Consider the following 25286-nt stretch of genomic DNA (forward strand, 5'->3'; position numbering starts at 1 on the left):
ATTGTTCAATATTTTGTCCCTTTTTTGATTTTTTGGATTAAGAAAAAAAGACGACGAACAGAGTATCGGCAGTTTCTACAATTTGACTTGAATTTGTTAAATATTTTGTCGCTTTTTTGATCAGTGGATTGAGGAAAAAAGTCGACGAACTGAGCTTTTGCAGAACTGATTTCTACAATTTGATTCGAATTTGTTGACGATTTTGTCTTTTTTTGATTTGTGGCTTAAGGAAAAATATCGAAGAATAGAGTTTTTTTGTAGAAAAGAGTCTATGTAATTTGATTTTAAATTGAAGATAAAGGATTTCCGTTTCAAATTTGATCTGAAGGTCGCTAAATCAATTAGAATATTCTGTTCCTGATTTTTAGCGCGCCTAATTAGGAAGATTCAGCTACTAATAATTAATATTTAATGAATAGTATAATAATTGTAGAAAAAGTGTGAACTTGGCGGGTAAATTAGAAACTATGCACATATTTGGTAATAAAATTTCGTAAATGGTATAGGAAGGAAAAAATCCCTATATTTTATAGCCCATTCTGACCCATTAAGCAGCCCAAATACAACGCATGAAACTCACCCAAAACAAAAAGGTATCTCAACCCAACATATATAGAAATTTAGGGAGAAATTCAAAAATAGCCAGATTTACCATTGGTCGTTGAAAAATAGCCAAGTTTCAAAAGTCATCGAAATTTAGCCACTTTAAATCTGAGCAAAAATACTGTTCAAAATCCGGAAAAATACGCCCGCAAATTTTACGGGAGTTCCAGCATAAGTATGCTTGAACTCCCGTAAATTTTACGGGAGTTCCAGGATAACTATGCTGGAACTCCCGCAAATTTTACGGGAGTTCAAGCATAATTATGCTGGAACTCCCGCAAATTTTACGGGAGTTCCAGCAAGTATAATTGTCCAGTATAATATACTGGAGTTTGGAGCACTGGTGCTCCAGTCTCCCGCAAATTTTACAGGAGTTAGCAAAGTATATCGATCCAGCATAATATGCTAGAGTTCGTACACAAATGCACCAGAACTCCCGTATATTATACTGGACCGGTCCCTGTTGCAGCAAAATAGTGGCTATTTTTCATTGACTTGATAAACGCTGGCTATTTTTCATTGACCAGTGTGAAAACTGGCTATACCATGATATTTTAACAGAAATTTATTTAGTTGCCCCAATTTAATTTTTGTTGTATTTTCAATTTTATGTTCTTGTGTTTTTCTGCACCACAAAACCCCCTCCCCTTAAAAAAAAAATTTTTTTTTTTTGTATTTTCAATTTTCTGTTTTTTTTTTCTGCATCATCCACCCACCCCACCCTACCCTCCCCCCACTCCCCTAAAAAATATTTTTTTACTTTTTTTTGTATTTTTAATTTTTGTTTTTTTCTACACCCCCACCCCCACCCCCACCACCCGCAAACCCCTCAAAAAAAATTTACTTTTTTTATAATTTTCAATTTTCTGTTTTCTATTTTTTTTATTTTCTTGCATCACCCACCCGCCCCAAACCCCCCACCCCCCAAAATTTTTTTCAACTTACACATTTTAAGGTAAAATGTTTTTTTTTTATGCAAGATGAGTATGGTTCTAAAACATGAGTCAAGTTGGGCGGGTTGGGTTATGACCCATTGTTTAGCCCATCTTGACCCAACCCATCTTAGCCCAAGTACACTTTGGGCTGGGTTGGGCAATGACCCATTTATTGACCTAACCCATTTTGACCCGCCCAAATTCAGCTCAACCCGCCCATTTGCCACCCCTAATCTGACCCAAAAGGTCAAAACGTTGCTTGGGTCAAGGCTATCTATTACCTGCAGATTTGATACCAATAATTTTGATGCGTCCCTGGTCATGATGTATATAGATGGCATCAAGAAATCACAGTGGAAGACCATTTGATAATACTCTTCAATCATCTAGACATACAGAAAAAAAGAGGAAAATGAACAAATTCTTCCCAGTAGACATGAATCTATGTTTAACAATATATTAAAAAAAAAGAACCTTAGCAATCAGTAGTAGTGTCACAATATAAAAGGATGTGCGCTTTGGCTAGCAGCATGATAAACTCCAACATGAGCATGGCTACAACAATTTGGAAAGAAAGAACTCCACTTACTCTGTCTGTGCTTAAGCTGCAGTTGTCTAAGCAATTGTCCAATTCAAACACATCCTCATTAGTTTGATATCGACACGGAGCGACTAAGGGAAAGAGAGCATCTAAAAGAGTACCATTTTTTTTGTGACAAGCATGTGCTTTACCACAGCTTTCGGAGATTTCCATAAACATCCTGTATCAAACATATTATTTGCACATTAGATGCACGTAGATACTCGAAAACATCACATAGGAGTTTGTTTCTACTTACTTTGATAATGATGTCTACACGGTCGCATCCTTCAATATCTTCGACTTCTTCCTTAATTCTCACAGCTGAAGCTTTGAGAGAGTCTTTGCTGCATGAAAGCACCTTAATCTGTTTCAGTGTTTGAATATCTGTAAAGCTATTGGGAATCTCCTCGAGCTCGTTACACCGTCTTATAACAAGTGTTTCAAGAAGGGGAAAAGATTCCTCTGAGGCTTCCCACCTTGAGATAACTAAGCGATCCAGTTTTAACAACTTAAGTTTATGGAACGTGATATCTCTGAGGCACCACTCTTCTGATTGAAGTTCCTTTGACTCGCCCCACCTTGGATCCCTTAATTTGAGATACTCTAGACTTGATAGTCCCGCAATAATGGAAATCGTGCTGTCTATAGTAGTACCAGCTTCTTTAAACATGAAGGCAAGTGTAACTTGGATACAACTTGGGACGAGGGAATGAAAAGGTGAAGTATTTGAAGCTGGGTAAGACTCTCCAAATTGAGACAAATCACTGCACAATCATTCACATTATCAGCATCATCCTCGCTATCAGAATCTATATAGTCCATGAACTTGATGGCAAGTTCTTGAAGATTAGGACAGCTCCGCGATAAGACATCCAGTAATCCATAGGCATTGCGAATTTGATGTAGAACATTCTTTAATATCCTCAAAACTTTCCAATTTAGAGGATTCTTTAAAGATCCTCTGCTTATTGTTTTCCAAATCAAAAGTAGTCCAACTAATCTCAACATGCCTTAATTTTTTCATTTTCCAAAACACTGCTGGTAACACTGCACAATTACCAGCACACTTCACAATTAAAGTTTCTAGATGGGGCAGATGTGGTTTTGGATGAAAAACGAACTTATGGTAGATTAGTGGTAGCAATGTAGATGACAACAAAATATTTACTCATAGCAACTCAATCCAAGACCTTAAGAAGTCTCAATTTACTAACCAGAAGATAGGGATCCCAAGAACGAATGGAAAGGCATCCTAGTTACAATGGGGCCGTTCATCGTCCAAACTAAAGGTTCAAAGTAGGTATGATGCCCCTTCACTGCCAACATAAACTTTTCTTCTCTACTCTTCCGTAAACAAAAGTGAAGCACTACATCATGAACCTTGCCGTATTTGACTTTACCGTTATACCTTCTCCATGAAACCATTACCACGTTACTGCCAGGGGCGGATTTAGGGGGGCGGAAGGGGGTTCACCCGAACCCCCTTCGCCGAAAAAATACACTGTATATATAAGGTAAAATCTGATTTTTACCTCTATATATTAAGTTTTGAACCCCCTTTAACAAAACCCAAAAGTGTAGTTTAGTGGTCAAGGGGGTTTAAAACCTTCATAAGGTTCAAAGGTTCAATTCTCACTAGCTACAAAAAAAAATTTTGAACCCCCTTCGTGGAGATCCTGCCTCCGCCACTGGTTACTGCTAATGAGATCCAACAAGTAACTTCAGCTACCTCTTCCAACCTCCCAGATTCAATGTTCTTCACAAAGCCTTCCGCGATCCATAAGCTAATCAACTTAGACACTGGAATTCTTGCATCCTCCGGAAACACCCCCATATAAAGAAGGCAAGGTCTTAAGTAATCAGGCAAGTTATCATAACTTAACTGCATAGTTGAAAGACTATATCCTTCGCACTTGCCAACATAGGAAAATAGAGCATCTTTAACCTCACGCCACCAAGATTCTTCCATTTTCTTCTTTTTAATAATTCCAACTGCCAAGACAACAACAAGAGGCAGTCCTTTGCATGTTTTTGCAACTTCTAGACTGACATCTTGTAGTTCAGGTGGGCAATCTTCCTGTTGGAACACTTTTTTCTGCAGCAGTTGGCAACTCTCTTCTTGTGTGAGGAATGGAAGAGAATAAGGATCAGTATGTTGCTTCACTTGCTTACCCACTTCCTCGAGTCGAGTTGTTACTATTATTCTACTTCCATTTTCATCATTTGAGAAAGACAATCTTAAGTCATCCCATGCCTTAACATCCCACATATCATCCAACACAATCAGATATCTCCTGCCCATTAAGCTTTTCTTCAACATGTGAGCAACTTCATCATCCTTATCTACCTTGTTCTTGGAAACTTGACTGTGGATCTCTCGTAGTAACTCTATCCAGTTATATGTTTGGGAAATGCAACACCATGCTAGACCATCAAAGTGAGAAACAATCATTTTATTGTCGTACACCTTTCTAGCAATAGTCGTTTTCCCTTGTCCCCCCATGCCTACAATTGGAATGATATCTAGCTCATTTGTACCTCGAATCAGATATCGAATTATTTGTTCTGCTTCATTCTCAAACCCAACTATCTCCTCATCAATCACAGTATTGCTATGTTGGGTTGGCAAATATTTAGATGGCTCTACCACATAGCAAGGCTTAAGATCAAGGTTTTCCGACCACATCTCTGTCATCTCCACACTAATATGCTTGATCTCTTCTATGATTGTAGGAAGTGAGAAAAAGAGATGCCAAAGTGTATTATATTGAGCAAGTATAGAGTCAATGCCAACTTCAGCTTCATATGCCAAATTGATAATACGCCCCTGAAGATCTTTAAGAAATTCATGTTCATATTGCACCTTTGCGACATCTCTTATAAAGGATGTTAGCGATGAGAGCTCTTTTTGTAAAATACCAGTATGATGCTTCAACATGACTAAACCTGATTCAGATTTCACCATTTCATCCAACTTCCTTAAAAAAGAACCCAAAAAGCTGACTCCACCAACTGTGGGAAACTGACCATAGGGAATGAATTTTAAGGATTTGTAGTACCTCTCTTCTACTTGTGCCTTCAAATTTTCACTTCTCTCAATTATCTCTGTCAGGGTAAGATTAGTCTTGCTGGTGTGATCTTTGATTGTAGAGCTCGCACGAAGCTTTTGACTTAAAAACAATGTTTCACCCACAAGAGCAACAACCTTTTCCAAGACCTCATTCAATCTCTTCCCATTAATAAATCGATTTGGCACATCAGCTAGAAAAACCAACAAGAACTCTATTGCCACATCAAAATTTCGAGCAGAAACATTAATTGGGAAGTTGTCAAGAATTTTGTTACTGAGATACACCAGTAGAGCACGGAGATGATGCAAAAATCCTTTTGGCAATTTTTTGTCCTTAAAAGTTCTTGATTGGGTAAACTTCGAACCTTTTAGTTCACCACGAAAAATCTTCTTCATTTCCAGTTCCACAAGCATAATCAGGCATAGTAGATAAGGAGGTTTACTTAAGATATTATTTAGATCATCTTCATCCTCATCCAAGATCCACAAAGAGAAACAGAATTGTCCCACATTGTCAGCCATGAACCGAATTCGTGTCTCTAGACCTTCCAGCTTCTCATGGTCGATGTAACCATTCATCTCCGTGGCATATAAGTATCTCAAAAATCTCATTTTCTTTTGAATGATTTTCACTTGCTTTAAACATCGATATATCTGAAGGAGAAGTCCATCCGTCAAAAAAGTTTCACTCATCCAATTCCAGCGACACCAGTACATCATTTAGATTCTTGACGAGGCAATCCATATATTCCGACAGATAGGAATCATTCAATTCATAATTGTATCTTGAACTGGCATTACCTCCAATGAATTCCAACAAATGTGATACTAGCCTTTCCACATTAAGGTTAGTTTTGCATTCATCTGGAATTCCACCAAAAACTGAGTGAAGCATTTCCACAATCAATTGGGCCTTCTTTATGATTTTGGCTAAGGAATCAGGCAAAAGAAAATGATAGTACTTTATAAAGGTTCTCAAAAATCGTAGCTCCAATTCAAGTGTCTCAATTTCATCAATCTTGACGTTATTCAGATCACCTCCAATCTTGATCCTTCTTAGGTGATCTAACATATCCTCAATTTCATTAGGATCCATCTTTCTTAGATAATCCTGCAAGTTAACCAAACTCTTGAAATATTAGTTTCATTAATAATAACATTTTTCTTTCAATATTTACTTTGTTTGGTTCATTGAATTGAAATTGGGATAATACGGTGAATAATGTTTTGTTTCCAAATTTAACCTTCGATAACAATAAATCATGGTTGAACAAATTCACTTCAATGATAGCTGAAGAGACAAATAATTATTTACGGATATAATGTGTCAAGTGAGATTAGAAAAAAATATATACCTGATAAAGACCAATGTTTGCAGTAGGAGAAAACTTGTAATGACAAGTGAAGATTAATATCAGCGTGAAGGTTGGAAGGAGGAAAAGTTCGGTCCATAGGGGCTTCTCACATTAGCATACTCTAACAAGATTAGTGAATGAAACTAACATTCAATGTATATTGGACTGGATCTAAATGCTACCAAAAGTCAATGGAAGAATTATTTATTTATCATATTATTAGTACAGGTAGACAGCTGATTGGCAGGTTAGTCAGTGGTTGCATTAGTTTTTGAGTAACAGGTATTATTAATACAGAGACAGCTAATCTGCAGATGATAGGCAGAAGCAAAGTTTCATGAAAATTTTTTCCGTGTTGGTTAGGCTTTAGCCAGATTGGACTTCTTGTTTTATGAAGATACAGTTTTTTTATATGAGCAGGAAACTTTGCATAAGAGGTGTATACTAAAGTAGAGGATCAAACAAAAAGACATGATTTTCTACACCAAAAATTTATATCAGAATGGACAGTGACGCAATAAATAGTTGACATCCTCTCCCTCTTGCTTGCACATGAAGCACCAACAGATGTGATTCACATCATGTGAATTATCTTTTTCTTTCTCAATTTTCCCACTGTTAAGGTAGCTCTCCCAAATTTTGGTGCAAATTACCGAGGGACGTCCCTCGGTAACAAGGCTTTACCGAAGGAAGCCCATAAAATTTTCCTCGGTAAAATAAACCGACAGAATCCATCCGTCGGTATATTAAATTACCGACGGATACCATCGGTATATTTAGAATTTTAATTTAGTAATTTAAAATTAAAAATATGAATAAATTCATATTCCAATGGATATCTGTCGGTATGTTTAAGAATTTTGGATTGACAAATAAATAATTTTTCCGGCGAACTCTGTCGGTAAGTCCCTCGATAAATCTGGTATATTTTTGGCAGGCAACACTTATTTTTTGCTGCACCACCTATCAGCCAGAATAATACAATAGAAACAGAAATACAACCACAATAAAACACAAATTAACAATAACAAAACTTCATAAACTATCCAAACATTCAAATTATCCCATCAAACATCAAAACTATCCAACCAAACTTCAATATGTAATATTCAAAGTCAACATCAAACTAAACAATCCAACCAAACATAAAATCACTCCTCATCTTCGGATTCCCCCTTATCTTCTTCAGCATTTATTTTGTTTCCATCACATTCATCCACTTCATAAATGTGGCTTTTTGGCGAAGAGCGGGGCAGGCCAATTAAGTGGTTCACTTGAGCCTTGAGGGACTCGATGTCATTCCTAAGTGCGGTTTTGATCTTCTCTTCGTGCTTTCTTTTCTCTCGTTCATCTGCATAGTTCCTCGAAAGTTGTTGAATCGTTCGCCGCATCTCCTCAACGTCCTCATTTTGCACGGTGACGGATGTCCCAATACCTTGTAATCCACGAAAGCGAAGTGAAAAAAATACACGAAGAGTTAGAATGGAGTAATTGAGCACCTAACTTCATAATCTTCAACTAGGGAACATCGACTACCAATAAATACCATGAAGTAGAAACTTCGGCTAAGTTTTGAGCAACATATTTAAAAGTTCTGGGAATTTATATGTACAAAATCTACATAATCTAAGCTAGAAGACATCTGCCATATATCTTCACACAAACATCCACTTCCCATAAAAGTTATTTTTCTTAGTCATATATTCGGCGAATAACTTTTCATTAAATCATCGAATAAGAAAGTTCTCTCTCAATTTTTTCCATTTGGGGTTTCCAGAAAATGGAAAACCAAAAACCACCTCTCCCTGCCGTAACAAAGCTAGAGAGAATTGGGTCCATTAAGCCTTCTAGTTTCTCACTGAATTCTCATGAACTTGCCCTTGCCAGAGTTTGTTACGTAATTTTAATTAACCTTTTCTTTTTCCCACTTTTCCATAGCATTTTAGAAACATTAGCGTTCATCAACTTTAAAACTTTGAAGTGATGTCTTTTTTGAGTTATAGTTTGGATTACCATGGAAAATATATACTAGTATAATACTAACAGCTAACGTTTTAGTTCTTTTTCAGGAAGAAGCATGGAAGTCTTTTTCAGCACCTAACAACCACAAACCACCAACAAAAGTAGCCTAAAATGGTCCCAAAAACAGCCGCGAAACATAGCTAACAAAAAGAAGAGATTATTAACAAAAAAGTATATACCTTGTAGTCCACACTCGAGGCGATGATAGTTGCGCTCGGAGGAAAGCCATATGCTCTACCCTTATACACGCCTCCAACCACGTTCAACCAAAATGGGAGAATTTCTTCCTCCGATGGCATCCACAAAATGAGGACCTTGAGGAGATGCGGCGAACAATTCAACAACTTTCTAGGAACTATGCGGATGAACGAGAAAAAAGAAAGCACGAAGAGAAGATTAAAACCGCACTTAAGAATGACATCGAGTCCCTCAAGGCTCAAATGAACCACTTAATCGGCCTGCCCCGCTCTCCGCCAAAAAGAAGAAACATATGTTCCATCTACATATACAAACAACAACTACATATACAAATAACAAATTTATTATTCTTACTCATTTAATATTATAACAATTACAACAGAAGAAACATAGTTATTCTAAGCTAAATAAAAGACTGTTGATTGGATTTATCATGTCATGGTTGTAAAGTAAAGGGAAAAAGGATATGAGGAGCTTGGAGAATAAAAAATTGAGACAAGAAAGTTGATGTTAAGTGAAAAAGTTTGCAGTTGTTTCATTCTATAATCTTCACTTTGCTACCACTGTTATCAAATGTAACAATTGTTTTAAAGAAGAAGAAGTGAGAGATGCTATAAACAGTTGTGCCCCTGACAAGAGCCCCGGTCCAGATGGCTTCACAATGGCCTTCTTTCAGAAGTCATGGGATACCATTAAGCACGATGTACTTGCCGCCATCAACCATTTCCATCAAAACTGCCACATGGTTAAGTCTTTCAACGCATCATTTATTGACTCATCCCTAAAAGAAAAGGAGCTATAGAGCTAAGAGATTATAGACCTATAAGTCTCATAGGCAGCATTTACAAGATTGTAGCTAAAGTGCTTGCTGAAAGACTCAAAGGGGTGATAGGGAAGCTTGTTTCTGGTCATCAAAATGCTTTTATCAAAGGGAGGCAAATAACTGATGCTGCTCTTATAGCAAATGAAGTTTTGGACTGGAAAATGAGAACGGGGGAAGCTGGACTTTTGCTCAAGTTGGATGTTGAAAAAGCTTTTGACAAATTGGGTTGGTCTTATCTATTCTCAATACTTAGACAAATGGGATTCGGAGAGAAATGGATCAAGTGGATTAGATACTGCATCACTACAGTCAAGTACTCCATTCTTGTTAATAGAAGCCCAGTGGGATTCTTCTCTCCAAAGAGAGGGATTAGACAGGGGGACCCTCTTTCACCCTTCCTTTTTATACGGGCTATGGAGGGACTCAGTAGAATGCTTGAAAAAGCTAAACAACTACAATGGTTTGAAGGGTTCTCAGTGGGTAATAGCAGGAGCTCTCCTATTTCTGTGTCACACCTTCTGTTTGCAGATGATACCCTCATCTTCTGTGGAGCAGAAAAGTCTCAAGTCCTCTACCTAAACATCACTCTTATGCTATTTGAAGCTATGTCTGGCCTGCACATTAATATGCTCAAAAGTGTTATCTACCCAGTGAACTCGGTACCAAATTTGCTAGAACTAGCAGACATTATGGGTTGTAATACAGGCTCCTTCCCTACCACATATCTGGGTCTTCCTTTAGGTACCAAATACAAGTCTACTGAGATATGGAATGCAGTAGTTGAAAAATTTGAGAAGAAATCGGCTACGTGGCAGAGGCAATACATATCTCTTGGTGGCAGGCTTACCCTCATCAATAGTGTATAGATAGCATACCCACCTATTTCATGGCACTCTTTCCTATCCCAGCAAAGGTTCAAAAGCAATTGGACAGAATAAGAAGGAACTTTCTATGGGAAGGGAATAACATCAGTCACAAGATTCACCTAGCGAAATGGACCAAAGTCACACTTCCGAAAGCACTTGGTGGACTTGGAGTTAAGGACCTAGTCTTACATAACAAAAGTATGTTGATGAAATGGTACTGGAGGTTTAATCAAGATGATGCTCGCTTATGGAAGGAAGTTATCATAGCAAAATATGGTAGACTCAACCATTGGTGTACCAATAGAATTAGAACTCCTTATGGCACAGGATTATGGAAGAGCATACACAATTTATGGGGAGCTTTCTCTAATAACATTCATTTTCAGATTGGCGACGGGGCCACTACAAAATTCTGGACTGAAAAATGGATAGGGGACTCAACACTAAAGGAAGCTTTTCCAAATCTCTTTCTTATTGCAGGAAATACAGAATCCATTGTTGCTCATAACAGAGAAGGCAACACATGGAGCCCGATCCTCAGAAGAAACCTGCAAGATTGGGAGGTGGAGGATTACATAGACCTGCTAAAGTTATTGGAGAATCGCACTATAAACACCCAGCTGAAGGACAAACTGAAATGGGGAAACTCAAAGGAAGGAACTTACTCTGTCAAGGCAGGGTATGCTAAAATGTGCTCCAACAGTATGATGATTGATCTATGGCCTTGGAAACTAGTATGGAAGACAAAACTGCCACCCAAAGTCTGCTGCTTCAGCTGGTTGGCCTTAAAGGATGCATGCCTCACCCAAGACAACCTCACCAGAAGAAATTTTCAACTGGCCAACAGGTGTTACATGTGTCAAGTGAACTCAGAATCTGTTAACCATCTTTTCCTCCATTGTTCAGTAGCCACAGACATATGGAACATGTTTCTTAGTATTTTCGGTCTACACTGGACTATGCCATTCAATGCCAGAGAGGCATATGTGAGCTGGAGCTCAAGGGAAGTTGACAGAACCATCAAGAAAGTCTAGAATATGGTACCTGCAAGCATTTTTTGGTGTATCTGGGTCGAAAGGAATAGTAGATGTTTTGATGGATTATCAACTTCAATAGGTTGCTTAAAGGCTAGATGTCTGGTTAATTTGTTTCACTGGGCTAACCTTACTACTGTAAATAACTCTGATGTTTTTTTGGACTTTGTCAGCTCTTTAGTTTTGTAGCACTTAATTGTAAATGAGCTGTCAAACTCACTTCTTTTGTAACGTTTGCATCGTCCCGATGCCTTTTATGATATATTCTACTTACTTCATCAAAAAAAGTGTAACAATTGTTTTAATGAGATATTGTAACAACTCTTTGAGTAGCTGGAAATAATGAAAGAAATAAAACTTACCACTATTTTTCCAATAGACTCATCCAACCATATAACACTCTCTTTTGAGTTTGAGGTCACTGCATTTACTACATTATTGTTCTTATTTTTGTGTTTCAACCAACCGTTTCTCATTATATTTAATGCAATTAATCTGGTAGTCTAATTTTTTTTTGTCACTAGCTAGTACAACTCAACTGCCAACCGAGTAAGTGTAGAGCCACAGAATCAGACAAATATGACCAAAGTCCAAACTTGACCACAGAAAAAAAAAAGTGTGGGATAATAGACCAAATTGCTAATCCACTTTTTGACTTCTAAACTAAGTTCATGAGACAAATTAATTATCCATACGGAGTATAGATATCACTGGATAAATATTTTATAGACAAGTCACATTATCTTCAGACGAACTATGACGGGTTCACATAGCAATTTAAACCAATGTAAATCTAAAATTCAAACTAATGTAAACCAACCTCGGTCCATAACACGTCGCAAGAGATGAGACCCTCAAATTACTTCTAGGAAAGCGCAACCTAAAATCAGTTAGAGAGGTGGAAGAAAAAGAAAACTTACCGGAGATGGAGAGGAGCCTGAGTGCCGACGATGGCCGCTTGGATTGCCGACGATGACGACGACGACGACGATGGCCGCTTGGATTGAGTGCCGACGATGCCAGTAAATCGGGGATTTGCCTAGAAGCAATGAGGCGGAGAAAGAGAAAAGAGGAAAATGCTAAGTTAGGGCTTTTGCTGAGACCCTTGAACTGGAAAATATGTGTTTAAGATTTACGCTTTCAGCCTTTCACAAAAGAAAAAGAAAAAATCATTTATTTACATGGTTAGCTTCTTATCCTATACTGTATTAAAACGATCATTACTTATCTATTATTATTATTATTATTATTATTATTATTATTACTATATTAAAAGCACGTAGGCCCTTAGCGAAATGTTGTTCGTCCTTTTTACCCTTTAAAAATTTATTTCACATTGGACAAAATTGTAATTTAATTATTTTTCCTAATATTAAGGATTTTAATACAATTAGAATTTCTTTCCTTGTTTGTAGTAAATCCTAATATTTAGGAATTAAAAAACAACTAAACTTACCTTATATATTTCTTTTCCTTAGTTGAATTGTATATCACGTGAATAAAACTATACAATTTTTAGGACTATCTAATCTTAACATGAATCCTTGCTGCTTATTCAAATAGTACTATTAGTTCAACATTTTAGATATTTGGAATATATTAAACTTTTGGTTATTAAATACTTTAATTGTGCAAAAAATTATAATATTAATTTAAGACTTTAAAATTAACTAAATTTTCACTCTATCTAATTTTAGTTTGAATTGAATTATATAAGATTCTTTTATTATTCAAAATGTCACCATTTTTGTTTTGGCGTAAGATTTGCCACACGCAAGCTATAACTTAAAAGTAAAAATACTCATTATATTTCGCAAAATTAAAAGTAATATCAAATTATTAAAATAATTTTTTCTTTAAATATTAAATAACAGTCAACTTATTTTACATTAGACAAAATTATCATTTAATTATTGTTCTAATATTTTGAATTTTCAAATCAGCTAGAATTTTGAATATTAACTTTTTTCTTATTTGAAATTTATAAAAAGTTCACAAAATTTAAAATTCAAAATCAACTCAATTTACCATTTCTAAATGTCCTTATTTAAAGCCAGTTAGTAGTAAAGTTGAATTGAATTATACGATTCTTTTATTATCAAAATGTTTAAAATTAAGAATTTGTTATAAAACAATAAAAGTAGAAGAACAATATAGCGGAGAAAGAGAGAGAGGGAATTCTTATTGAATTTGGGATGAATTACAATAGAATAGAACCTTCTATTTATAGGGAGAGGGTGACTTAGCCACCAAGCAATGAACCCTAGAATCTCTCTAAATATAGACATTCACCATAAATAAAATTCTATTTATAACACTCCCCCTTGAATGTCTATTCAACAGATAATGTGCCTCGTTAAAACCTTAAGTAAAACAAAACCCAGTGGAAAAAAATTCTAGAAAAGGAAAAAGAGTACACATGTTTAGAAATACGCCTTTTGGTTGCCTCGTTAAAAACCTTGCAAGAAAAATCCAGTGGGACAAAACCTTGTAAGGAAAAAGAGTACAACCCGTATTAACTCACCCTGATGAGAGCATCAATTCACATCCTTAAGCATTTGCATTCCAATCTTGTGCACCATCTTCAAAAAATCTTTGGTAGAGATTTGATGAACAAATTAGGCATATTAACTTGAATGAATATATTGCACCTTGAAATCATCATTCTTGATAGATATGAATTGTCTTCATATGATTTTGTTGGAATCGTCAGTTCAATATCTTCACATAGAGGTGAAAACTCTTGCTATCATATTATCATGCATATAGTTATAGCAAGATACATTTGTGCACAAATTGCACTGAGGAAGTGGTACTTCAAGATCAAGAATTGTATATGCTTCAAGCAACTTAAATCCTTCATGGATTGTCATATAAGTTAAGTCATATAAGTCATATAATAGACTTTAGATGCATATCAAGTTTTCATGTCATGCTAGACATATAAGATATCGAAAACTGATTGCACATACCATTGACTTTATACTTTCAAGTGTTTGAACTACATGTCTTTCATATGAAACCAATTCTATTCGAATTGTTTCTTCAGACTTAAGATCCTCATATATATATTTAGCGCTATCATAGATGTCGTCGACAAACATTTTATATCAGTTTCAATATTTTTTCATAAAGACATAACATAGAGATCTCTTCATTCATATTTCAGGTACCTGAATCTCTCCTGAGATTTTATGAAGTGTTATGTCATGTGATCTTCTAGATCGCTTGCCTCCTTATTATGATCATTTTGATCATTTGCTCATCTTCTATATTAACAAGTTTATTGAAACCGATTTGTCTATATGCTTTAAGCGTACCATAGACGTTGTCCTTCTAGGACTTAATAAGAGCATTTGCAATGAGAATATAGTTACTTTCTTTGGGTCAGCAAATGCACTGGCATGGTTTGCAATAAATTGCACATGAATTATCCTTTTATGAACTTCAAGTTCATATTATTTTATTCGAGGATCTAGATGTACAAATGATAATTCATTCCACGTAACTTTTTCTCAACCGTTTATCATGTCTCCCCCTCATGTTAGAAAAACTAACTTGTTTCCTCAACTTTGAGAACTCATCTTTGTGCGTTATGATGTTAGTCAAAATNAAATATTTTTGTATTTAGGACTTTAAAACTAATTAAAATTTTGCTTATTAATTTTTTTATTTGAACGATGTAAGAAGTTGAAATAATAGGACTTTAATATAGATTATATAAAAGAAAAAATAAAATGTCCAAAATGTGTATACACACTCAATGGATTCAATACCATTTAGGTGAATATTTCTTTATTGAGTTAGCTATATATGATCAATATTCATCATTTTTAGATGTTTTTACTTTATTTTATAATTTAAATATAATTTTAAAAACAATATTTTCCTACAAAAAATTACTCATCGAGATAAAAAACACGCGCAACGCGCATACACTAAATCTAGTCAAAAGAAAATTGTGTAATGCTTATTTTAATATTTATTCCTTATTCTTACTTGTAAGTAGTTAGAACTTAGAAGCATAGAATTTGCAGGCAATTAATAAAATTCTAACTAACAAATTACCATGAATCGATCAATATCAAACTTATAGTAATTATTTAGAATCTAACATGTAATTATATAAACCAAAATTAATGACCCATATTATTGGTGTAATTATCAATTTATAAGCTAATTAATTATGGGGCATTTGCATCTATACCCGCTTTTTGGATCACGTTTTAACTTGTGTTCGCTTTGCAAAAAAAATTACAACCGTACCCACTTTTTTGCGTACTTCAGCATAAGGGGCTGAAGTAGCAATGACAATCACGCAAAACTTCAGCATTCCAGTAGACGGGCCTGAAGTAGCAAAAATTGCTGAACCAAGTGTGTTGAAGTTTTTGTTTGTAATTGCTGCCTGAACTTAAGCATAGTAGCTGAAGCTTTGTTCTCTATTTGCTGAAGTTTTTGTTTGTAATTGCTGAACTTAAGCATAGTAGCTGAATTTCAGCACTAAATAAGCTGAATTTTTTTTGTCCTGGATTCATTAGTTTTGTCAGTAAGCTTTTTCAAAAAGTTCAGCAGAAGATGCTGAACTTATTTAGTTCATTTATAAAAACTTCAGCACTAAATAAACCGAAGTTTTTTTGTCCTGGATTCATTAGTTTTATCATTAAGCTTTTTCAAAAACTTCAGCAGAAGATGCTGAAGTTATTTAGTTCATTTATAAAAACTTCAGCACTAAATAAGCTTAAATTTTTTTGTCCTGGATTCATTAGTTTTGTCATAAAGCTTTTTCAAAAACTTCGGCAGAAGATGCTGAAGTTATTTAGTTCATTTGTAAAAACTTCAGCACTATATAAGCTGAAGATTTTGAAAAAGCTTTCTAACATACTAGATAAATAATCAGATTGCCAACAGTATCTAAATCATAAATTTTGGAAACAATAAACGTGAAGAGAACAGAATTATCATGAAAAGAATCACTAAGTGTGACCATAAACTTCCCGTACGTGGAAATATTCACAAATTATTGTCTACTAACTTACGTAATTATTTATAATTTATTTTTAAATAATCTGATAAACATACTTATGGAAATCATCCCATGAACTAAAGTTTCATAGCAGCACCAACAGCAGTAGAAGAAAGAAGAAGAAAACGAAGGAGGAGAAGGAGGAGCTGAAGTTGTTTAAAAAGTGGGTACAAGTTAAAACTTTTTAAAAAAATGGGTATAGGTTAAATAGGGGCGACCAAATAGGGCGCCCCGTGCAATTTTTACATTAATTATGTGATGACCCAAAAGGTTATCTCGTGTTTTAGAACCCAATTCGGGGTTCCAAGGCCTTCAAGACCTCATTTTCTTTCTCCTCGATTTGCGTGCGCAGTCCGGACTTATATCCGAAAAGCCCTTATGTGAATATTTTTAAGAAATAATGAATTTTGGCTTAAAACATCATTTTTGTTCACTTCGGTCAACGTTTTGGGTTAACGCACCCGGACCCGTGTTCCGACCGTTCCAGAGGGTCCGTAGTAAAATATGGGACTTGAGTGTATGCCCGGAATCGAATTCCAAGGTCCCTAGCCCGAGAAACGAATTTTTGAAGAAAATTATTTACTGGAAATATAATGGTTTTTAGAAATTTAACAATGTTTAATTTTGATGGTATCGAGCCCGTATTTTAGTTCCGGAGCCCGGTACATATTTACTATGGTATTTAAGTTATGTTTGTGAAAATTGGTAAGAAACGGAGTTTATATGACGTGATTCGGACCCTCGGTTGTGAAAATAGAAACTTTAAGAGTTCTTGAGATTTTCATTGATTTTGATGCTAAATCCGTAGTTTCATAATGTGATGTTTACTTTCGAATCATGTTGCTCAAGAACCTGTAAAAACAGGACCTCTCGTTTTGAGCCTTTGTGCAAGTCAATATTACTCTTTGAGACTTATTGGAATGGTTTGGGTTAGGACCTGAGGGCCTAGGACGGGTCTCGTCACATTTTGGAACCATCCAAGTTGAACAAACTTATTGTTCCAATTGTTGTGGAATTGGTAAAAAGAATCTTAGATCAATGGCCTAATCTGGTTTCAACTTCCAGATATGTGATGCTAAGCAATTCCCATCTTCCTTTATCCAGGCTTTCCTAGCAACACTAAGTGATCTATTGTCGCAACATATCAGATACTTGATTTCAAACAGTGACGCTCACCTTACAATTACCTGTTTCACTTTGCTCTATGTCGTGACTCCTAGGCGAATCGCAAGGGATGCAACCTCCATCAGATTGACACTTCCTTGGGACCTTAAATCTTCTATACCACACAGGTATACAAAGAACAGTTCCAGGAGAATAAGGTCAAATATATATATATATATATATATATATATATATATATATATATATTGCTTATAAATCATTTGGTATTAGGCATCAGAGCTTAAGTCAAAGCCCCCTAATGATATAGAGTTTCTTTTTGTCGTCTTGAGCCCCTCAATCCCTCGGGTAGGGGTAAGGTCTGCGTACACACTACACTCCCCATACCCCAACCACCAATCTATAAAAAACAAAAAATGAAACAGTGCTTTGGCAGGTTCTAAAATTATATCACTTCATAAGAAATACATGATGTATATAGAGGGCTTCAAGATATCACAGTGAAAGACCACATGAAACATACAGAAAAAGAGGAACATGACAAAATTCTTCACAGTCTATGTTGATCAATCAAAAGACAACCTTAGCAATCAGTAAAGTGTAGCAATATAAGAGGATTGGCATTTCTGCTAGCTGCATAAGAGATTCCAGCATGAGAGCATGACATGACTACAACAATTTGCTAATCAACTCCGTCTGTGCTTTTGCTGCAGTTATCTTAGCAATTTCCAAATAAAAACACACCGTTGTTAGTTTGAGATCAATATGGAGCAGTTAAGAGAAAGCAAGCATCTAATCAATATAACGAAAAGAAGAAGGTATAAAAAAAGAAAAAAACTTAAAACAATACCATGTTTTCGTGACAAGGTCTTGACTCACAGCTGCTGGACACAGCCCTAATATTTCTGTACTAAAAAATATTGTTGCACATTAGAGCATGTAGATACTTAAAAACCGCACGTATAAGAGTTTGTTTATACTTACTTCAATAATGAGGTCAATACGGTTGCATCCTTCAATACCTTCGACTTCTTCCTTGATTCTCACAGCTGAAGCCTCGAGAGATTCTTTGTTGCACCGAATCAACTTAATCTGTTCCAGTGTTAGAATATCTGCAAAGTTAAAGGGAATCTCCTCGAGATGGTAACACCCTTTTATAATAAGTGTTTCAAGCAAGGGAAAAGATTCCTCTGAGGTTTTCCACCTTGAGATATATAATGCAGTCAGTTTCAAGAACTTAAGTTTACGGAACTTAACACCAGTTCCAAGGCACCACTCCTCGGGTTGTTCAAATCTCAGATACCTTAATTGGAGATACTCCAGACTTGGTAGTCCCGCGATGCAGGAAATGGCGTTTTCTATATGAGCCCCCTGCAACACCAACTTCTTTAAATTTAAAGGCAAGTGTAACTTGGATACAACTAGGTGCTCATCAACAGAAAGGCGAAGGAATTGAAGCTGTTTAAGACGCTCCAATTTGGGACAAATCACTGCAGAGTATTCTTCATTGCCCCAAAATTCGATCACAGGTTCTTGAAGATTAGGACATCTCCGTAATAAGACATCCACGCTACCAGCATCATCACTATCAATTGCAAATTTCCTTAATATCCTCAAATTTTCCAATTTAGAGGAATCTTTAAAGATCCAATGCTTATCTTTATCCAAATTAAAATCAACCTCAACATGCCTTAAACTGCAAGTGTGGAAACTGCAAGGTACTTCAGGTGAATTAGTGGATTAAATGTAGCTGACGACAAATAATACGCTCCATAGGAACTCAAATCCAAGACTTTAAGAAGTCTCAATTTACTAACCTGACGGAAGGGATTCCATTTAGTAAATTCACTTTTATCATTCGTCGTTATTACTGACCTTAAGTGCTGGTGGAAAGGCTTTCGTGTTTTGGAGCGCAGAAATGCAATCTCAGAAAGCTCATTACTGAAACTGAATCTCACTCGACTTTCTTTCCAATCAGAAGGTTGAAAATGGCTATAATGCCCCTTCACTGCCAACATTATCTTTTCTTTTCTACTCCTTTCCAAGCAAAAGTGAAGCACGATATCATTAACTTGGCAATATTTGACTTTACCGTTATATCTTCTACTTGAAACCATTACCACGTTACTGCTAATGAGATCCGTCAAGTAATCTTCAGCTGCCTCTTCCATTAATCTCCCAGATTCAACGTTCTGCACGAAGCCTTCCGCGATCCATAAACTTATCAATTTAGACACTGAAATTCTTGCATCCTCGGGAAACATCCCCATGTAAAGAAGGTAAGGTTTTAAATGATCAGGTAAGTTATCATAACTCAACTGCATAGTCGAAAGACTATATTCTTCAGAATCACCAAGATAGGAAAATAGAGAATTTTTAACCTCATGCCACCAATATTCTTCCATTTTCCTTTTTTTGATAATCCCAGATACCAAGACAATCACTAGAGGCAATCCTTTGCATCTTTCTGCAACTGCTAGACTCGCATCTTCTAGTTCAGGCGGGCAACCTTCATTTTGAAACACTTTTTTCTGCAACAATTGACAACTCTCTTCTGGTGTGAGGAATGGAAGGAAATAAGGATCAATATTGTGCATGACATACTCAGCCACTTTCTCAAGTCGAGTTGTAACTATCATTCTGCTTCCTTTTCCAGCATTTGGGAAAGATAATCTTAAGTCATCCCATGCCATAAAATCCCACATATCATCCAAGACAATGAGATATCTCTTCCCCATTAAGCGTTTCCTTAACATGTTGGCAAGGACGTCATCCTTATCTCCCTTATCCTTGTAATCGGTAACTTGTCTGAGAAGCTCTTGTAATAGCTCTCTCCGGTTATATGTTTGGGAAACGATGCACCATGCTCGAACATCAAAATGAGAAATAATGATGTCGTCATTATACAACTTTCTAGCACAAGTTGTTTTACCTTGTCCCCCCATCCCAACAATTGGGATGACATCTAGGACATTTGTTCCTTGAATTAGATGCCGAATTATTCTTTTCATGTCATTCTCAAAACCAATTATCTCCTCATCATTCATAGGATTGCTATGTTGAATTGATAGATGTTTAGATGGCTCAACCACAGTGCAGGGCCTAAGATCAATGTTCTCCGACCACATCTTGGTTACCTCCGTACGAATATGCTTGACCTCTTTTATGATTGAAGGAAGTGAGCAAAAGAATGCCAAAGAGCATTATATTGAGTAAGAATAGAGTCAATGGCAATCTGAGCTTCATATGCCAAATTGATAGTACGCCTCTGAAAATCTTTAAGAATTTCATGTTCATGGTGCACTTTCACGACATCTCTTAAAAGGGATGTTAGAGATGAGAGCTCTTTCTCTAAAATGACAATATGAGGCTTCAACATGAAATCTAAACATGTTTCATATTTCAACATCTCATTCAATTTCCTTAAAAGAGAATCCAGAAAGCTCAATCCACCAACTGTGGGAAATTGCGATGGAGTAAATTTAAAGGATTTGTAGTACTTCTCAACTTGCACCTTCAGATTTTCAGTTTTCTCCAATATCTGTCTCGAGCAAAGATTTATATTGCTAGAGTCATCTTTGGTTATAGAGCTAGGAAGAAGCTTTTGAATAACAAACAGAACATCACCCACAAGAGATCCCAACTTTTCCAACATATCATTCAAAATGCTACCACTAATAAGATGTTTCGACGCATCAGCAAGAAAAACCAACAAGAACTCTATTGCCACATCAATATCTTGAGCAGAGACATTGTTAGGAAAGTTCTAAAGCTTTTTGTTTTTGAGATACACCAGCAGACATTGGAGATGATATGGAAATTCTTTTGGTAGTTTCTTGTCCTTAAAAGTTATCGATCGAATAAACTTTGAAACCTTTAGTTCACAGAGAAAAATCTTCTTCATTTCAAACTCCACTAGCACAACCAGGCATAGTAGAAAAGGAGGTTTACTCTCGATATCAGATGTATCATATATATCCTTATTAATCCAAAGAGCAAGACAGAATTGTTCGACGTTTTTGCTTCTCATGCTCAATGTAGCCATTAATCTCAGTGTCATATAAGTATATCAGAAACCTCATTCTCTTTTGAATGCATTTCAATTGCTTGAAATATCTGTCTGTCTTCTGAAGAATTCTGACTTCTTTACTGAAAAAAGGTTCAGACGAGAAAAAGTACCTCAGTGCATCGTTTAGATTCTTGTCGACGCAATCCATATATTCGGACAGATAGAATGAGAAATCATTCATCTCATAACTGTAACTTAATCTGGTAATACAATGTTGTTACCAAGCCCTTTGGTAAGCAAATCAGCCTGTTGATCTTTAGTTCCGAATAAAGAGGCACAAGCAGTCCTTGTTTGATTCTTTCGCGTACAAAATGGCAGTCAATCTCTATATGCTTGGTACGTTCGTGAAAGATAGGATTGGCGGCTATTTGCAAAGCAGATTTACTATCACAATATACATTGACAGGCTGCTTAATAGGCACACCTAGCTCACCAAACAGTCCCAACAACCATACAACCTCTGCTGTTACTGTTGCTAGACTTCTATACTCTGCCTCTGCAGAGCTTCTTGAAACTGTGTGTTGTTTCTTGGAATTCCAAGAGATGAGTGAATCTCCAAATTTGATCAAATAACCTGTAACAGACCTGCGCGTGTTTGGGCAACTAGCCCAATCAGCATCACAGAAGCAGGTCAGGCTATCTTCATTCGAGCTCCCCAAGAAGATCCCCATCCCTAGTTCATGTTTGAGATACCTCACCACTCTCATGGTTGCATCCCAATGAGACCTTTTTGGCTCTTGCATGAATTGGCTAAGAGTCTGTACTGCAAACACAATGTCTGGCCTAGTGATGGTTAGGTAAATCAGTCTACCAACCAATCTTTGATATTCACTAGCATCAGATAACACCTCATCATTGCTAACACCAGTATGTCTATCAAATTCTGCAGAAGTAAACTTTTTAATAAGGTCAACTGGAGTGAGGGCAGGCTTAGCACCTCATAAGCCTAAGTCAGAGATCAACTGGAGACAATACTTCTTGATTCAAAGATTCCATCTGTACCTCAATCCCTAGGAAATATTCAACGNAGCACCTCTTTGGTCTCATTGATGAATTGTGGACTGTTTCCAGTTATCAATAGATCATCTACATAAATCAGTACTGCCACAAAGTCTTCACCTCTCTTCTTGGTGAATAATGAGTAATCATGAAGGCTTTGAATGTATCCTGCAGCTATGAGAGCTTCACTGAGCTTGATATTCCATTGCCTTAAGGCCTGCTTTAACCCATATAGTGATTTCAGCAATTTGTAGACTTTTGTCTCCCCCTGCCTTCTGAAACCTTGAGGGAGCTCCATGTAGACTTCCTCATATAAATCACCCTGTAGAAAGGCATTATAGACATCCATTTGTGAGATGTTCCAACCCCTGGAAGCAGCAAGTGCAATGACAGACCTCATAGTTACCATTTTTGCAATTGGTGAGAAGGTCTCATTATAATCTAAACCTTCTCTCTGACTATACCCCTTGGCAACCAATCTGGCCTTAAATCTCTCCACTTCTCCATTGGCTTTGTACTTGATTTTGTATACCCATTTTGATCCAATTGCCTTTTTTCCTTCTGGCAAATCAGTAATATCCCAGGTCTTGTTGTCTTCTAGTGCCTTGATCTCCATTTCCATTGCTTCAATCCACCTTCTATCCTTTGAAGCTTCAGCAAAATTCTTTGGTTCAGTCAATATGGAGATGTTGGCTAGAAACTTCCTGCACTTGTCCTTCAGTTTGTCATAAGATAAGTAGTTGGCTAAAGGATATGAAGACCCCTGGTTCCCTTTTGTGGTTACATAATCTTGCAACCACAAGGGCTCCTTTGCTGTCCTTTTTGATCTCCTCAGCTCATTGTTGCCCATTTCTATCCCTGATGAAACAGTGTGATTATCTTGTAGTGTTGGTTGTTGTTGTTCTGATGCCAACATTCTCACATCATCTGAACTAGATGTGGTTGCTTCTGCTTCAGGCATGTCTGTGCTGGTGCTTCCTGCAACTGCTGTAGAGTGCTGCTCATTCTCATATCTTCTGGCATCAGTTGTTGTGAGATCATCATGATATCCTGGCTGAACTACCTCTTCTCCTGAATCATTAATGTCAGTTCTCTCAGGTTGCAAGTCTGTACCACTGAGGGGTTCAGTTGCAGACATATATGGTATTGTGTTGTCTCCTGCAATTGGGGCTTGAGAGAATGATTTTGCAAAAGGAAATATATGTTCCTTGAACACTACATCTCTGCAAACAAAGAAACAGTTAGTGGATAAATCTATCAGTTTGTATCCCTTCTGTGTTTCTGCATACCCCAGAAATACTGCTGCCCTTGCTCTAGGTGAGAACTTGTCCCCTTTGATCATTGTAGTAGCATAACACAGGCATCCAAACACCCTCAAGTGACTCAGACTTGGTGTTCTGTTATGTAGAGCTTCATATGGAGATTTTCCCTTCAATAATGCAGTAGGCAGTCTATTTATCACATAGACTGCTGTATTAACACACTCACCCCAATATTTTGTTGGAACACTGGCTTGAAACTTCATTGCCCTTGCTATATCTAAAATATGTCTATGTTTTCTCTCCACCACTCAATTTTGTTATGGAGTATATACACAACTGCTCTGATGTATTATTCCATAAGAGCTAATCAATTCTGACATGTGTTTATTGAAGAATTATGTTCCATTGTCTGTCCTAATCATTTTCACTTTGGACTGAAACTGTGTTTGCAACATAGATAGAAACCTTTTAAGTACCACAACAACATCACTCTTCAATTGAAGCAAGTGTATCCAAGTATATCTTGTATTATCATCAACAATAGTCAGAAAAAACTGTTTCCTATCATGAGTTGGGTATTTATATGGTCCCCAAACATCCAAATGCAATAGAGAAAGAGGCTCCTCACTTGTACTTAAACTCCTAGGAAACACTAATCTACTTTGTTTAGCAAGAGGGCATACAGGACAATCATTGTTTATTGCTAAATCTACTATCTTATTGTGAAAGAAATTTATATTCTTCATAGTACTGACTGAAGCATGGCCTAATCTTCTGTGCCAAAGTGCTCCATCTTCCTCATTCCTTTTTGTGCTTGTGGATGTAAACTGCTTTATTCCCTTGATAAATTTGTCCAAATCTCCCTTGAAGCCTTTCTTCAATATGTACAAACCACCTTTTTCTCTACCAATCCCCCTCACCCTGCCGGTGTAAAGGTCCTGGAACAGGTAGAAGTCAGGGAAAAAATTCACTGAGCATAATAGCTGTCTAGTTAGCTTAGAAACTGATAAAAGGTTGAATTTGAACTCGGGAACAAACAATACATCATCCAATTCCTCTTTATCAATAATGATTGCTTTACCAATGTGTGAAACATTGGCTTTTCCTCCTGTAGGTAGATGAATCTGCTCATTTTTAAGTGGTTTTACTGTGTCATTTTCTACTAAGGCCTCTAATTCACCAACAATGTGATGTGTAGCTCCAGAGTCGATTATCCATTCAGTGCAAGGCAATTTTGACATTAGGGATGTAGCCATACCTGCCATGTTAACTTGACTTTCAGAAGTCTCTTTATTCAGCATGCTTAGGATTTGCCTGTATTG

General features: G+C 36.5%; 1 long non-coding RNA gene and 2 pseudogenes across 1 annotated transcript; all 3 read right to left on the minus strand.

Moving 5' to 3' along the window:
• Positions 1931-6926, minus strand: LOC109232454 (annotated as a pseudogene).
• Positions 7543-12625, minus strand: LOC109232455. The gene is made up of 3 exons (XR_002068971.1): positions 12410-12625; positions 8748-8882; positions 7543-7981 (listed from the first exon to the last, which is right to left on the minus strand). It is a non-coding gene; the product is annotated as an uncharacterized LOC109232455 (long non-coding RNA).
• LOC109232717 lies at positions 18205-24227 on the minus strand (annotated as a pseudogene).

The sequence above is a fragment of the Nicotiana attenuata genome, chromosome 9 (genome assembly GCF_001879085.1).
Source record: "Nicotiana attenuata strain UT chromosome 9, NIATTr2, whole genome shotgun sequence".
In the NCBI taxonomy this organism is placed as follows: Eukaryota; Viridiplantae; Streptophyta; class Magnoliopsida; order Solanales; family Solanaceae; genus Nicotiana; species Nicotiana attenuata.